This window comes from Diorhabda carinulata, chromosome 10 (genome assembly GCF_026250575.1).
Source record: "Diorhabda carinulata isolate Delta chromosome 10, icDioCari1.1, whole genome shotgun sequence".
Classification (NCBI taxonomy): domain Eukaryota; kingdom Metazoa; phylum Arthropoda; class Insecta; order Coleoptera; family Chrysomelidae; genus Diorhabda; species Diorhabda carinulata.
The window spans coordinates 8,869,248-8,883,672 of NC_079469.1; the positions used below are offsets into that span (position 1 = coordinate 8,869,248).

Here is a 14,425-nt window from a genome sequence, read left to right on the forward strand (position 1 = left end):
TGTCATTTTGAGGCATTTTATTAATTCATTCTTCTTACCGGACGGTCAAACTCCCGATTCTCCAGTTCTGTCTGTTCCGTCACTCTCAGGGCACTTAGTTTCCTAGCCATATTACGTCACTATTTATTTAAGAAATCCTACTGTTGACACAGTAGGTTAGATTACTATTAACACACTGTACAATTGTCTGTTCTGATGTGTTCGGTGTGACACCAGATTATTTAGTGTCTCTCAGCTTATAAATAAACTAGTATTTATAACCAAAAGTGACAAAAAACACATAAATAACAAAGTCCTCCTAGAACTTGGTTCTAAAAACGATATAAACGAATCGCCGCTGTATATATAAAAATATGTAGAGAAACATATCAAAGACCGCCGCATTCGCCAAACTTTAGACTCTTCCATCATAATAGAACACAGTCCATGTCGTAGACGAGTTCGTAACATTATTAATTGGTGATAGTTTTTTCATTTTACACTCGATATATGGGACACTTTTTCCAGTTAACCAGACAACGATTACATAACATGTTTTTTCTATAGATACTATACTATACTATAGTGTTTCTAGATTGAGATAGCGAATGTTTCTTACAGCTAAATGATTTATTACTATTCCCGATTCAAAACATATTTTAATCCATCGCCAATTAGCCATTTTTTTGCATGGATTCAATAATTTGATAATCACCCACATTGTATTAGCATTTATTTGTCAGTGCTATGAAAGCAGAATGAGAGAACGCAACTCATTACGTTCCGTCTTGATGGAATATTTTTATATCTCACTTAATAACTACCCTAGTCGTAAAGTTAGATAATTAGGTACTTTTTAGCTGGTATTTTATCAACAACATAATTTCAGTGGAAATAAATATTAAAATGACAGAAATATCCGCATTTCAATTAGGGAAATGCTGTACACTTATCCAATTAAAGGAAAAACAAGTCTACGTTGTTAACAAGCTCTTTGGCTGTTGGAAAACTGATGTAAAACCTTTGAAAATTGAATCGTTATGTAGGTCAAACACCTTTAAAAAATATACGAGATGTCGGACAAAGAAAGTGGAAACTCTGGAAAAATTATTGTGGGATAGTAACATACGTTACTAAAATGATAAGTTAGGCCTTAAGTGACGTCAATAATATAGAACCAAAGTATTTTATAGAATCTTAGGAATCTATGGGTAGATCTTATTGAACCAACTGTACTCATCTATGAATCTAATATCAATAACTAAACATTTATTCAAAAATATTACTCTGGACGATATATTTGTATATAACTTACATCTTTTTCTCTACTAAAGGTTGTCCATGCATACTTAATCTTTTACAATGCTCAAAAAATCCTTATACTGATGAAATAATATGATGAAGTACGATGAAGCACATTATCTTGTACCTTGCAATGCTGCATATTCTTTTTATTTTTCGAAAGAGACACTAGTTCAATTTATGTAGTAAATGTTGTGGGACCATTACCTTATCTGTCATTATCCAGAATTGTCACTCTTAAAAGACTATAAAATATTTTTGCACTTTTTGAATTATCTCAAAAAATAAAGCACATTGTATCCAAACAAATGTTTATTAATTCATATCGTGCTCACCTAAGACATTTCTTGAAAATTGTCCTGAGATTTTCGAAACGCCACGCCACGCCACGCATTTTTTGGGCGAATGACTTTAAATTGGAGAATTTTTCTAGGTTTATTCACGTAGATGCAACTTCTGAGAAAACCCAATATAATAAATCCATTAGAGATAGGTGTGGGCTGAGGGAAGTAATATCTACTCTACGGGAAATAGAATCATCCGGAATCATTTCTTCAACCATCATAGATTGAGCCATCTTGCAGCATCCATGTTCAATTGTTTGGTCTTTTAGTTGAGGGTTCTCACTCCTCCAAAATCTGCAATTTTGTTTGTGGGCTTCGTATTGACTTCAATATCCAACGTAAAGTTTTGAGGGGTATCGCCAAAGCATCTGAACGCATGCGCATAGACACCTTTTGACCACTGTATCTGCGCTTCTTTTGCTCCGTGGTCGCACTGTATTTTTTTAAATAATAGTGTTGATTGTTGCTTCTAGATTTTTAACCCATGATAGCGCCCTGATTGCTACACTCCGTGGTTTCTAGGATACACCGGTTAAAAAATGTGAAAATTATGGATAACTCTGTATAAGGGATTCCATCCAGCTTTCCCTTATAATAGTTATAAATAGATTTTGATTTCTGCATTCCCAGTAAACGTAGTTAATATCATAATTTGTTTTATAGCAAATATTTCTTTGAGATATCATAGACAAATTCTATTGTCTCTATATATTTTGTACAACCTTCTTTATAACGTAACAAAGATTCCATTGGACGTGATTTACTGTTTTATATAACCCCAGTGATATTTTCATTGTTGAAATTTCTCATAATACAAATATTTCAAATTTTTAACAAAATATTTTAATACGTGAAATGTTATTATGCTTCTAATACTCTAATATTTTCAGTTTCCTTGTAATTTCACTAAATTTTATCACCTATTTCAAAAAGGTTGACTTTTCTTCCATTTCCCTTTGATCTTGTGATTTTATTTCCTTCAGAGTAAACTTATACTACTGATGAAGTTTTCTTGTGTTTTTCCGTACACAAAAATTTATCATCGCCGAATGGAAATTAATTTTAAGTTAATTTGTTCAGTAGCTGATGAATTGTTTTCAGTTAAACAACGCTCTTTTGTACATTTCTAAGACTCGACAAGGAAAGAAATATTCTCAAATGAATACTTTACGTTTACACGTATGTTACCACAAAACAGACGATTTGAGATTGTAGTATTCAGCATCATTCACAACCAATATTTATTTTTTCACAATGAAGTAGGTGCTAAAATTTTTTGAAAAACATATACCTTTGCAAAAAAGGTGATTTATATGAGCTAGTTATGTTGACTTCTGATAATTACAGGTGGTTTATTTACATTGTTTCTCTTAAATGAAGAAACAAAAAATAAATAGACTTTCTTAGAAATTTTTCAAGAGAAACTATGTAAATAAACCGCCTGCTATAATGAAAAATATCAAAGGAAGCGCGTATGTCGAATTCCAGGCAGAGCCGGCTCCAGTGCGGAGACGCATTCGTAGCATTACCCCCTCCCAAGTAGAAAGTTACTTTTGGAACTCAATTGATAGCAGGGATTGGATGTTTATTGGCTGGTCGAGGCCATCGCTGTATGGAAAGTTAGTCCTCTAAACCTACTAAGCATGCAGTAGCTTAACTAACCAATTTACTTTATAACTCTTAAGCTACTCTTCCATTTTATTACTATTGTGATAATAGTTAATCTGTTGAGAACGTTCTAGATACAAAAAAAAATATCTTATAGAACAAAATAACAATCATTTTGTAAACGTTTGCATAACATTTCTTATACAATATTTTAAGGATTATAATAAATTATTAGAGCTTTATTGTAATGTTTTCTGCAGGTCAGTTGTTTTGCAGTTATATAGAAATAATTATTTTATAGTAGTTGAATACGTGTATTGGTTAATACCTTATTACAAAAATTAGAAATCGAATAATGAGAATCCATTTTGCAAAGAGTTCTAGTAAGAATTTTCTAGTAGTAATTGGTAGTCATTTTGTAGTGTCATACAATTTAATTGCGCATGTAATTAACAAGAAAATATAAGTGTTTGGAAAAATATTACAAGAAACAGTGGTTTCCGCAGCAAGAATTTTCAAAACATTCTGGGATCTCTTTCGATGAACCACGTCCAGAAAAAAGCTAAAATCAATCTATTACTGAAACCAAGAATCAATACTGTGACATTAAGCAACTTCAACCTAAATGATAAAGAAGTTGAAAGCAATACTGAAGAAGCTGAAATATATTATCAAATTATTAGTTGATCGGCCGAGTGTGTATACCATTTTCAAATTTAACAAAAAATAGTTACTATTATAAAAAAAGTAATGACAGACCATTATCGTACAACCAATATCACGACAAAGAAATTCGTAATAAACACCTCAATAAACTTTCTCTCAATTCAATTCCTTGATTCTTTCTCCCGATTTTAATTGTTTCTCTCTTTTTCGAGTTGACTGGAGAAATTGTGTATTGGTGTTTTTTAAATTGATTTTTCAAATCGCCTGAGATCAGATGCGTACTTAAATATAAAAGTATTTCGTTGTAACCTTTTTTGATATTCAAAATAAATTCATCCAGTATAGCAGCTTACCAAGAACCAATATTAAATGGTTGATTGAGAGGTAAAACCAAACTAATTACATCGATGTACTGATATAAAGATTCGATAAACCTTCTAAGTTTTTCACTACTTTCTTTAATTATTGTGTAGCTCCAATATCAGGTTGAATATATTGCTGTTTAGTTATTCCTGAATCTTATAGAGCAGTGATTCCTGGGAAAACGAAAATCATTAACTCCTCTAGAGTGATGGAATAGAACTATTTAATCATATTTAGGATGAACAATGATTTGGATATCGGAAAACCGATCAATATTTGCTTCAGTCGCCTCTGACACTTCTTCAACTAACTTACACCCCTCTGTTAACCGCTTCGTTCATAAAACGCTGGCATTTTTTCACATATGCTTGCCTTTACTCATTTTCTGTAGCCTTTCAATAATCTCCAATATTTTTTTGCAGATTTCACTGGAAATTCTATCACTCGTAATATTTTACGATATCAGTAGAGCAGTTGATCGATTTTTATGGTAAAGGTTATGCTTAATATTGGAACTATTGAATGAGTGATAGAGTGCTCACTCTGGTAAAAATATTTAGGTGTTCTGCAATGTTTTTAAACAAACTTACTTGGTCTTTGTCAAATTTTCATTTATTTTATAGGCTTCTGTGAAGAAATCATGGATTGCTGGACCGGTTGCCCTTTTTTAAAAGATAAGAAAAAATTTTTAGAATAACTAAACCAGGATGAGAGACTCTTCACTAAACCAACGTATACTTTGGGACTTATACTTATTCACGATAATTTTCCTTGTGTAGCTTTTTCCCAATTTAGTGATATCCTCATTCAGTTCAAATCATGAAGAAATCTAACCAACGTAATACACGTTGCGCTGTACTAAATCAGCAAACTTCTCCAGTTGAATCACGCTACTGTTTAAGACCACCAAATTAGATTATATTAGATAAGATGAACTAGGGTGTAGAGGCCGTGAATCTACCTCACGAACAATCATGACTTATTGATCTATTATGTAAAGCCTCGTGAATGCGGCTCACCTTTTCTGGCTCTTTTCAGACCTATTGTATTATTTCTTATCGTTTTCCCATTTTCTAATTACCATGATTTGATAGCTTTTTGAGAAACCTATAAACGGAGTTGTCCTGCCTTTCTTCGCCAGATTCTTCACCATTGTCGTATACTCCAGTATGGCCAGGTACTCATATTAGAGTAACTTTCTGGTTTGCTCCCATTGAGCAGTGACAAAGCTTCAATGCATTTCTATATTTTCTTTGACTAAATTTTCTATCAAGGTCCTGAAGACCATGCTATCCGATAGGATAAATATCTTCGCATTGCGGTAGTTACGTTGTGTGCGATGTGACAATAGTGTAGGTTTTCGCCTGGAAAAAAAGAGGGTCTGGACTCATTGGGATAGTGAGCTTGGTTCTTTAGCCATATATTCCTGCCTCTACTAGTCCATTTTCCTTTTTCTAGCACTAGTGGAGAATGACAATGAGCCTCGTGGAAACGCAATATCAGCAATTTTCCATTGTTATCCTATAAGATCATAATTTGTTATTATGATCTTATAGTTTAGGATAAAGCAAATGTATTCCAGATAAATAATATAACTGTAACATCGTGAATAGGAAGGTAGGTGCATCATTCGACTGGTAGGCTTTCCTGAACGTAATTTACTTGCAGTTGCTTAGCAAGGCGAAGTATGAAAATTTTTCTTTTTGATAAATAAGATAAAATGTTACATTAGTTCAGATTATTATTATTATTATTATTATTATTATTATTATTATTATTATTATTTTTATTATTATTATTATTATGTAATTATATTTTCTCAGTTCTAATTTTTTTGAGAGCAATAAAGGCTCATTAGCTGCTCTGGTGTCATATAAATTTGATTGATTGAGGGAGTTTGTTATCGGTATTAGTCCCGTATTTTATCAACAACTTAACATATGAGGATGTTCAATGAACTACCTCGAAAGTGCACAATCTAGACAGCATATGCTACAAGTTTGAAGACGCCACGTTCTTTAGTTTTTGTTCAGCAGCCATCAATAGTGAACGTTTTCAGTGAATTTGTAAACATGCAAAAGATTGGTCATCGTTATGTAATACAATACTTTTATTTGGAAGGCCTTAGTCCAATCAATATAAAAGCTGAACTAGATTACATTCTGGGTGAGACCACTCCTTCGTTCTCAACATAAAAATATAGTAGTAGTACGACCTGCGAAGACCAGTATCGCAGTGGTTGATCAAATGAGGTGACGACTCCAGAAATGTTGTAGTAGCCAAAAAGTGCGGTACATCGCTTATTAACTGAAAATTTGGACACGAGAAAGCTTGGCGCAAGATACCGCGTTTGCTGACAACGGAACGAATATAGTGTCGTGAAGATGTTTCCATCGAGTGTTTGTCAAAATGTTTTACAAAAATAAAGCCGAATTATCATGTCGTTTCATAACAAATGAAGAAATGTGGGTCCATTACATCAAATCCGAAACAAAAGAACTATCAAACTATTAAATAGGAAGAACCAGATTCAAAGGAAGTAAAAACCGTTCCATCTACAGGCAAAGTCATGACGACGGTTTTTTAGGATGCTTGTAAAATAATTTTCATTGAATAACTTGAAAAGGAAAAAACTATGAACGTCGAGTATTATGGAAACTTATTATAACGTTTCAACTAAAAAATCCAGCAACAACGGTATTATTTGGTTATGAAAAATGTGATTTTTCTTTAAGAATGAATTGCTACCTCATGCAGTTAATGGCTATTTTGAGGAGCTCCACGATTCTTATAATAAAAAGAGTATTGAACTTATTTAACACCGCTGGAAAAAGTGTAGGGAGCTGGAATGAGATTACATTAAGAAATAAATTATATTTTTTTCACTATTTATGTGTTTTCTTTGCTGGGTCAGGTACTTCTGGGATCATCCTCGTATATATTTGGATATAAACACTTCAATTCTAGTGATGTCTATCATTCTATTCTATTTGTTTTCAATTCACTGGAATTCAAACGTTTTTAATTTCTTTTTTTTTTCAAACTACGATCTGCTTCGAAATTATAAAGTCGAATTTTAAAGTCACCATACTACATAAAATCATCTCCGCTATTATCCATTTCAGTAAATGTATTTTATATATGTGATGAAATGTGGAGAATTATTTCATAATGAATTTTGATAATTTTTTTTTTATATTTCATTAGAGACAAATAATGATTCAATTAGACGATTAATAAAATAAATTTGAATTATAATTGAATCGTAATACCGACAGCAGTAAAATCGTAACACCCATTCTCAAGATTCCTGCGCGAATAGTAACGATTTTTGCTGGCTCAATCCCGCCCTCGACGGCGATTTCGGAAACCAGCCAGTACTCTTTCTACTTCGGAGTTTGGTCCTTTATCCAGGACAGTAGCCGGTATACGATACGCGCAACGGGACATTTTCGACGTGAATCTGTACGTCCTTAGCATAAGTCTTCAATTGTTTATCAATCAAGGATTGAAGGATTGAAAAAATAAACAACTTAGTGAGTGATTTTGATTTTGAACTATTTTTTTTGTGTGGATTTAAGTGATTGGAAAACGTGGAAACGATTTGTTGTGTATTTTTAATAAAAAAATGTGATTACTGATTCAGTTGAATTTGTAAACAAAAGTTTTGTGACCACAACGAAGAAAACATGATAGTGAAAATATTATGGAGGATCCTGGAGAAGATTCTTTCACTTTGAAAGTTAGTTTCACTATTTATTCTTTCCAATGACTTATTGAATGATTTTAATTCCAATCTTTAAGCAACTTCAAACTATCAATATTTCAGAAGTAAGATGAGAAACCTTTCAGTAACTGAAAGATTCATTGATTGATTTGTGAGGTTGTCAAATATCATAGTCTTATGTAAATTCGGATTAACTTCTACTTTGCGACCCAATTATTCCATTGTCTATTTTGAGTTGGTTCATAGGAAATAACGTTAACAAATATTGTTTGTTCAATGAATATTGAAAAATCAATTCAATTAATAATAATCATTATCATTATTTGTATTCTATAAAAGTTTATTTACAAAGTAATTACGTGAAGATAGCAGACGAACTAACATAAATATAATTGGAGAGATACCTATTATTATAAATTGCAGAAAATTAGGCGGCTTTTCGTTTCCAGTTTGAGTGATAATCAGTTGATTGAATAAAATGAAAGGTTTAGTATTAATTTGTTATTACATTTTGTTTTATTGTTTTAAACGAACAAGAGGAGGGAATGATGTTGGTCAACAAAAGCCCCGCACACGTGCCCGTGTGATAAAATAGGTATTCCTATAGATAAGTTTATACTGTTCATCCTGAGCCGTGCTGGTAACCAAGAGGTATTTGCACAAGATTCATATGACCTACGAGGTAGATTCGATAGAAAAGTGACGATGCAATGGACAAGTTATTTTACTCTACAAAAATATATTTTATTCTTCAATGTGATTTTCCTTCAACTCTCCACATTTGTCCAATGACTTTCCAATTTCTAATTCCCTTTTCAGTTTCTCATTTAACTGGAATATGAGGCAATAATCTCTAGCGCAGGTTTTGCTAATAATTGAAGAAAATCTGGATGAGGACGATAATATGGAAATAATAGCTCAACCGAATAGAATGTGGAGATGACACACTTGAAAAAGTACGATAAGAGTTCAAGTATACCACTGCCAGAAAGTAAATGTAGCTCACTTCGAAAAACTATTACGGTGGATTCTTCAATTTCTAATAAATATTGAACATCGAAGTTCTATACAGAACACATGAATTAAAATAAGGTTAGTGTCATAGTGATGGTGATAGGACACAAAAAACATAGAAAGAGCTAAAAATGCGTTGGAAGTAGAAAAAATAAGTTCAATGAATATTCACAATGCGATTTGTAAAACATCAACTATACAGAGAAAGTAATGAAGGTCATAGCAACATGAAGTAGGAGAATGAAGCTACAGATAAACTGAATTCAATAATAATGGAGTATATATTGAATGCAAATGAAGAATTAGCTTCTGTCACTACTGCAGTAGAAACTGGGCCGAAGAAATCTGATATAATACTTCAGAGAGGCAAATTAAACGGACAGCATTAAGAGGAAAACTGGGTAGGATATTAAAGTTAGACTAGTGCAATTCATGATGATTCTAGATGATGATGAATTTAAAATACTTGATATAACTAACTACACTCAACACTACAGCTAGGGAGTTAGTACAATGTACTCTTCCACTGAAGAAAATCACTCAAAAATTATTGAAAGTATTAGAACTAGATTTAGTAAGTTATGCTTGTAGAAGTCTTCACTGCGGAAATACTGATATGAACCAATGTACAAAACAGAAATAGAATAAGTACATGTTATGATAAAATAGAGTCATAAATACGAGCTTCAGAAACTTTAGATGTGACATCAGAAACATGAGTTTCAATGCTTCATCCTACGGCTGAATTTTGATTTATGATTTGATTCTAATATCGCAAAGATTTAACCATTTGAAGCTCATGCATCAGTAGAGAATGATAGGTTAGGAAGAAATAGATGTTCGAATATTTTAATTCCAGTGTCCACCTTTGAAATATAACATTTGAGGAATTATTATTCACAATAATCTTGCGACTGTTCTGAAGAGTTGCAATGGGACTTTTGAATAGCAATGTATACAGTTTAATGAATCAAATTTATCAATAAATTCATAAATATCACAAATTTTGACTTCCATATATCATTAATCTAAAATTAATTGTAAATTCGAATGATGTAGACAAGAAAATTGATTGTTAAGTGCCACTTGGGTGTACATTCAAATTTCGTCGAAGTGTCAATCAGAAGTGACGTGACGCTTTGAATCAAAATATTCCAAATAGCTAACATTCAGAGTGACACAACTCCTCCATGAAATTGAATAAAATGGGAATATACATATAACCGTAACTATGTCAAACGTGACAATGACTGATATCAGGAATCTTAGGACTAGTTGGGTTATTGATTCCTTTATCGGACTACAAATGAGCATAGTTTTGTGAATTTATATACAGAATTAAATGCGAGACATATATTACTAGTTAAATATCTCTTTTCTAATAGTTTGATAATTCAACTTCCAAAATAATGAGAACAATAACAGGAATGTAATATTTTGCTTAAGTTCTTGATGGGAACTATGGTTATAAAGTAACGTGGTTTCTTAAATGTAAATTGAGCTGGTGGCGGCATATTGAAAATTACTAGTCCCATTGAGCCAACTTGATGCAAGTTTCAAAGGTGTAATTTTAAACTAAATTTTTCTTAAACGAGTTTTGTTAGACAGTGCTTCTGTTGATGTTATAAAAGTTTCCAAATTAGTGAATTTTTTGGAGAAATACGTGATGCTTTTCCATTATAGAAAAGGCTACAATATGCAGAGTTTTTGAGCTTATTCCGTGAAGTTGAACATTTCTGTAATAAAAATTTGTTTGTGCGAGATGTATGTTAGTAATTCAGTGGGCATTTAGAATCATTCGAAAAAAGCTGGATAGACAAGACTCCTAAGGTAATGGTGTGTGTATAGTGAGATATAAATTTTAAAATATAGATACTATAAAATTATATTATACATAGATTAATAACATCTGATCACACAAAGAACTTAACAAGCAAAGCCTCAGTACGAGGCTTATGTTCAAATACGACAAAATTTTAGTGACTCATCAGAAATTAACTGAACTTGTTTAAGCAGTTTTGATACACTCAGTGCCAGAAAAATATTCGTTTCTATATTTAAAGAAATCTCTGAGAGAAAAAAAAAACGTCAACAACTTTTATTGTCATTAAACTAATGGCATTATGATAACACCCGAAAATGATAAAATATCGATAATAATAATGGCACAAATGTACTGGAATTTGAGTAGATTTGAGTAGTGCAAAATTTGATAAGAATGAAAAAAATACTTTGCAGTTGACCCTATAATTGTAACTGATAATGCGAAAATGTCTTCCATAAAAAAATCTTACAGAAACTTATCTCCCTTATACTAGCTATATATTCCAATCACTATGCGACTGAGAGATGTACTGCCTTAATAGGACTTCCGCGCCCATACAACAAAATTTCTTATCGTGTTTCTTTATCCGGAAGAAGATAACACGATTTTTTTCTCAAATACTCACTTTCCGATTGTCGACAGTTTCTATTAGGTCAAAAGAGGAATAGTGTTGATTAATCTCGATAAAATCGACGTCGATTCAAACCCTATTTCTACGTACTAGCTTGAATATATTTCAAGTATTTGTTTCTGTTATATTTTGATCAATCTAGATGCATGAAATCAACCATATTGAAATTATCACAAACTATCCAGTAAAATGAATAATTATACGAAAATTCATAATGATTTTTTTTTATATTTAGATTCTTTGTATAATATACGGAGATATAAATATTATCTTAAGGAAATAAATTTGTATGACTATTTATTTTCTCTGACACAGATTACTTTTCCTTATAATATGATAATTATTTATCTCGAAATACAATTAATTTTGTAGACTTAATTAGTCAACTTGTCATTACTGCGAAGCAGTTCAGGAAGTTTCGCGTTTATCAATTGAAATTTAAAATTTCGAACATTTCGAACCCTTTTATTGTACGTGCATTTCTTGATCAGTTTATTATGATTTTATTGTTTCTAAAATGAAATCTTTATTTTAGAGTCGCCTTCTTTGTTCAACAAGAAGTTGGATAGAGATTAGATAATGTTTTTATATAGTGAGTTCGTATTTTTTCTGTTTAACCCCTGATGGTAGAGATATGATTTTGGGTAATGTGTACTGGTATGGAAATGGCTTTTCAAAGTTTAATTTGGTTGGGAATTAGTTTTTGAAAATTTAATTGAATCGAAAAATGTTGTATTATATTAATATCTAAGTGTTGTATTTGAGCAGAAATTGGTTTTCTTCATTGAATTCATCGGAAGTAATGTTTTTCAAATTTGCTTTGTCGAGCTTTTTTGGTTTCCATAATTTAGAGAAAGTGTCTTCTCTGAATTTATTTTGGTTTGCTTCTTGGTTCAAAATTGATAGAACATTATCGTTATCATAAGTTTAATTTGGCTGAAAATAGACTTCTCGCGGATCAATTCTTACTTAAATTTGAAATTCACTTTTTTGCATTGAATTTGGTGAGAATTTTGTTTTATTGAAGTTACATTTTGTAAGAATTTGGATTATAAGATTTAAATTTGATTAAAAATCATGTTAAATCTGATAATAATTCTTTTTTTTTTCAATTGAATTGGTCATAAATTCCTCTCCAAGTCTAATTCACATATGGATTCGCTCCGATCCATTTGAATTACGAATAGGCATATCTTAGATTGATTCGGCCAAGAAATTGTCTTTTCCAGAACACAATTAGTGAGTAATGAATTTTTTATTAATTGATTTGGCGAGAGAATCATTTTTTTAGTTTATTATTAACAAAATTTTTCGATATACTGAAAAGTATCATTTCCAAATTCAACTTGTTGAACTGGAATAGATAATTTCGATAATCTACGTTAAGTTTGTGAATAATTAACTTTTCTTAACTCACATTGATTTTATCGATTTCTCTCACTTTAATAACATGGTAATTTGGATTTTATCATTTGATATGATTAAAAGTATCTATTCCGAGTTCAGCTTGTATGAAATTTTCTGTTTTCCAAGTTCAATTTGGTAAAAAATCGAATTTTTCCAGTTGGTTTGATCAAAAATTATTATTTTTAGTTAAATTTGATTGAAAACTCACTTTTCTAGTATTAATCAGTCAAAATAGCGTTTTCTTAAATTCATTCTGTGGAAAATGAGAAATTGGATTTTCGCGTCTCAAAAATTAACTTTTCTTATTATAATTTGATTAAAATATCAATTCAAGCTTGATTTAATTCCATATACTCAATTAATCAACAAATATCATATTTTTTGAGGAAGGAAAATTAAAATAAATTAATATAATATAGGGGTCATTTTAATCCCACACATGTTCTGCAAAAATTGATTATTGACAATTTGCATTATTGATAATTGTTCCTCTATTAAGTGATTATTTTCCACAAATTGATGCTTTTGTGTATCTTATTAATCATTAACATCTATCTAATAATAATGAAATTTTCTGGGAAAAAATTATTATTTCAATTTTTGGTGCAATTTAGTTGAAATTATGGCGGATTCACCTAATTAGCCGGCAAATTTTGAAATGAACATTATTCAAAATTAACTAATATTTCTTCGCCAAGCATTGCAATGAATCAATTTAGAGCAATTGCATGGTAAACGAAATTTGAGAGGAAGGTAAGCTCTCTACTTCCTTGTTCTTGTCTTTGAGTCTGATTAATGTTCAGAATAAAGATAATATACCTAAAAACGTTCTAGTTATAGTAACTTTTTGCTATTGACATTGAGTTGGTTTCAAAATCATATCTTGCAATAGTTCCGTACGTGATATCAAATTTCCGAATTTGTCAGATGATAATAGAGCTTATACGATCTCTTGAATTTATGATAGCTCTGATAACTAAATATGAACCTTGCTAACTACTTTTTTTGTGAGCTTCTATTACATTTTTCATAATAAAAGTTTTTCCAATCTCTTAAATAACAAAACATCTCTTATCACTAAATCTGGGAATGTAGCTATCATATGCGATTAATCTGAATTCTTCATAGTAATGGAGCAAAGTGGTATGAATCTTTTGAATTGTCTCTAAAAATAATGTATGAGACAGCATCACTACGAGAGAGAGATTTATATGTTAATACAAGTGGTGAAACTTCAACTTTCTTGTGCTACTTCCCATTCTTCTAGAATGAAATCTCCTTCTCTTTTAATCATTTCTATTCGGTAAATGGCCTTGGTTCTGCTCTTGTTAATATTGGATGATGGGAATTTTCTTATTTCTTATTCTGTTATATAGCACAGTAATTTCTCTTTGATATCTTTTTATTTTGTGGAGTTTGAGGGCTTTTGTTACCTAAGAACTTCATATACTTCGTCTAGTGAGTTCTCATTTTTTTCAAACAATATTTCCATTAGTCTGGAATCGCTTTCCAACAAGTAACGTTTCTCAAATTATTATTCTGATGTGCTAGGTTCTTCC

The 14,425-nt window shown here is 31.2% G+C and overlaps 1 protein-coding gene across 1 annotated transcript in view; it reads left to right on the forward strand.

Moving 5' to 3' along the window:
* The first annotated feature begins 7,638 nt into the window (after positions 1–7,638).
* The window catches only part of LOC130899109 (neuroligin-4, Y-linked), a 347,133-nt gene continuing 340,346 nt past the window's right edge, over positions 7,639–14,425 (forward strand). Inside the window, exon 1 of the mRNA XM_057808880.1 lies at positions 7,639–8,004. The gene's annotated coding sequence lies outside the window, so the exon portion shown is untranslated. The remainder of the gene's footprint in view (positions 8,005–14,425) is intronic.